This window comes from Apium graveolens, chromosome 2 (assembly GCF_009905375.1).
Source record: "Apium graveolens cultivar Ventura chromosome 2, ASM990537v1, whole genome shotgun sequence".
NCBI classification, from domain to species: domain Eukaryota; kingdom Viridiplantae; phylum Streptophyta; class Magnoliopsida; order Apiales; family Apiaceae; genus Apium; species Apium graveolens.
Genome location: NC_133648.1, coordinates 13,906,832 through 13,910,484, shown reverse-complemented (window position 1 = coordinate 13,910,484; position 3,653 = coordinate 13,906,832). Strand labels below are relative to the sequence as shown.

The following is a 3,653-nucleotide window of genomic DNA, read 5'->3' as shown; positions in this document are numbered from 1 at the left end:
AAGCATTTGATCAATGAATGGAAGAGGGAACTGATCCTTCTTGGTGGCTTTATTCATCTTCCGATAATCCATGCATACTCTCCATCATGTGACTGTCCGAGTAGGAATGAGCTCATTCTTTTCATTAGAAACAATTGTAATGCCTCCTTTCTTAGGCACACACTGTACTGGACTCACCCTTGAACTATCAGAAATACGATAGATAATCCCTACATCCATCCATTTAAGAATTTATTTCTTCACTACCTCCTTCATGATAGGATTGAGTCTCATTTGTTGTTTAATGGTTGGTTTACTTCCTTTCTCAAGCAGTATTTTATGCATGCAATAAGAAGGGTCGATTCCCTTGATATCTGTTATAGTCCAAAGGATCGATGATTTAAACTCTCTCAGAATTCTCAAGAGCTTGTCTTCATCACTACCAGAAAGGTTAGATGCGATAATAACAGCAAAAGTAGATGCATTACCTAAAAACGCACACCTCAAGTGATCAGGCAGAGGTTTTAGTTCAATTGTGGGAGCTTCCCTAATAGATGGTTTGAGACGCTCCTGAGAATTTTTAAGCTCTGATAATCCAAGAGACTCGAATGGCAAGTCCAATCTCCTTTCCCACAGAGATTCATTCAAATACTGCAGTTGCTCTTCCCCTTCTTCATCTTCACTATCAGATTCCCTTGTTAAGGCTCTCTCTAAGGTGTCATCCCTTAACAATTGATCAAGCTTCGAATTCAATACAGAGTCGACCAACTCTACTTTAAAGCACTCCTCTTTATCAGTAGGGAAATTCATTGTATTGAAGATATTAAAGGTAACGTCCTGATCTTGAACCCTCATAGTAAGCTCACCCTTTTACATATCGATCATAATTCGGTCAGTAGCTAAGAATGGTCTCCCCAAGATAATGGGAATCTTCTTATCTTCCTCAAATTCCAGAATGACAAAATCAGCAGGGAAGATGAGTTTGTCCACCTTAACCAATACATCCTCCACTATACCTCACGGATAAGTGATGGATTGATCAGCCAGTTGTAAGGACAAGTTTACAGGTTTTGGATCAGGCAGACCAAGTTTCTTGAAGGCAGAAAATGGCATTAGATTAATGCTAGCTCCCAAGTCACACAAACACTTGCCAAAAGATAAGTTTCCAATAGTGCATGGTATCGTGAAGCTTTCTGGATCTTTAAGTTTAGGAGGTAGTTTTTGTTACAGCACAGCACTGCACTCTTCCGTTAGAACAATGGTTTCCAACTCCTTAACTTTTAGCTTCTGAGAAAGAATACCCTTCATGAACTTAGCATAGTTCCGCATTTTTTCTAGAGCTTCCGCAAAAGGTATGTTAATATGCAATTTCTTGAAAAACTCTAGAAACTTGTCAAATTATTTATCGAACTTCTGCTTCTGAAGTCTTTTAGAATATGGAGGAGGCGGATAGACTTATTTATCTCCATTATTTTTCTCAAGAGTAGTGTTTTCATTAGAAGTCCTCTTCGTTTCTGCTTCGACCCCCTTCTGATCAGCTGTTTCCTCAATAATTGCAATTTCTTAAGCTGGCAAGGGTGCAGGCGCGCTTGATATGGGCGCGGGCGTGCTTGATATGGGCGCGGGCGCGCCCACCTTCTGGAGAAATTTTTCAGATTCTTCGTTTTGATGATTTTTTGGGCTAGCGACCTTTCCAGACCTCAAGGTGATTGCCTTCAACTGTTCTTTGACTTCCCTCTTTCCTAGATTAGCTTCTGTATCACTAGGACGAGTTTCTTGCGATCGGTTCAATAAAGCATTAGCAATTTGCCCTATTTGATTCTCCAAAGTTTTGATTGAAACCACTTGGCTTTTGCACATCAGCCTCAACTCCTCCAATCCAGATTTTTCATTGAAGATGGACCTGTACCTCCATGAAATTGTTGTTGCATTCCCTATGGCTGAAATTGTTGCCTTAGTTTAAACTGTTGCTGAAAACCAAGAGGATTGAAAGGCTTGTTTCCAAACTGCTGGTAAGGCAATTAAATACCACCCTGATTATTTCTCCAGCTGAATTTAGGATGGTTGCGGTTGTTAGGATGATAAGTTGCAGGAACTAGTTATTGTAGTATCTGAAAATTTCTCATAAATTGTGTTGGCTCACTAGATATAACACATTGATCCATCGCATGTGCACCTGCACAAAACTCAAAAACACTTGTTATCTAATGAACTCCATAGTTAGCCAGAGAATCCACTTTCATAGTTAACACCTTTAGCTGAGAAACTATAGCCGTAGCTGTATCCACCTCCAGAATTCCTGCTACCTTGCCTTGTGGTAGTCTCTAAGTTGGATTCTGATATTCATTAGCGTCCATCTTCTCAATTAACTAATAAGTTTCTTCATAGCTCTTAGCCCATAAATCTCTACTTAATATTGCATCAAGCATAGGTCTTGACCGTGTTCCCAAACCATTATAAAAGCAATTTATCACCATCCAGTCTGGCATTCAATGATGAGGACACTTCCTAAGCATCTCCTTGTAGCGCTCCCAGGCTTCACATAGAGATTCGCCTGATTGCTACGCAAATTGAGGAAGAGCATTCCTGATTACAGCTGTCTTTGCCATAGGGATGAATTTAGTAAGAATTTTCTGAGCATGATCCTCCCATGTCGCAATAGAACCTGGTGGTAGAGAGTGCAACCAGCTCTTAGCTTTATCCCTCAGAGAAAATGGGAAAAGTCTCAGTTTCATAGCATCTTCCGAAACACCGTTGAACTTGAAGGTGTTGTAGATCTCGATGAAATACCTAATGTGCATATTGGGATCTTTCGTTGGAGAACCCCCAAACTGGACTGAATTATGTACCATTTGAATCGTTCCAGGCTTGATTTCAAAGGTATTAGTTGCAATGGATGGTCTGACAATTCTACACTGAATGTCATTGATTTTCGGTTGAGAATAATCCTTCAACGTCTTCATTTTTTATGCAGGTTCTCCCATTGCTATGATCACTTCCTTTTCTACTTCTTCTAGTTTGTCCTTACGAGATTGAGAACGTGTTCACATACACGCTTGATCGAATACCTGAAACACACAAACAAAGTAAACTTTGTATGAGAATAATCCGAGTCAGTGAACTTTAACGACCACTGATGACAAGCACATAAACTAAATTTAACACCGATCCCTTACAGCGGTGCCAAATATTTGTTCGCACAAAAGCACGCAAGCGTACGCGATCACAAGTAGTATAAGATTAAGTTAAGTTTGTTCCCACAGAGACTGGTTTAAACAGAATATGCACTTATGCAACAATGTATGTTTATTATTCACTGCTAAGACAAATATCAATTTTGAGTTGATTAACTAATTAAAGTGATTATACTAGCATGCATTATTTAAGAGAATAAAACTGATTTACTTATATGAGATAAAATATGGGATTCTAACTTCATTAAATAGTTCATCCAGAGTTTATGCCTTTAATCTTAGCACGTGATGGTGATGACAACTTATCAGATAACACAAAATTAGTATATGTTATCTTTAGATATACGTATACCCTACTACTAAACACCCACAAATAAGATAGAAGTTGAGCAGACACCAATTATGCTTAGACCCTTTATATCTATAGATTTGACTTGGACTCTCGCAATAACCAAATTATAATCAAACCAGGATTCTGCA

At 38.8% G+C, this 3,653-nt stretch overlaps 1 non-coding gene across 1 annotated transcript; it reads left to right on the top strand.

Moving 5' to 3' along the window:
- The first annotated feature begins 2,466 nt into the window (after nucleotides 1-2,466).
- On the top strand, nucleotides 2,467-2,571 carry LOC141709154 (small nucleolar RNA R71). Its single transcript, XR_012569745.1, has one exon. It is a non-coding gene; the product is annotated as a small nucleolar RNA R71 (small nucleolar RNA).
- Nucleotides 2,572-3,653: the final 1,082 nt, after the last annotated feature.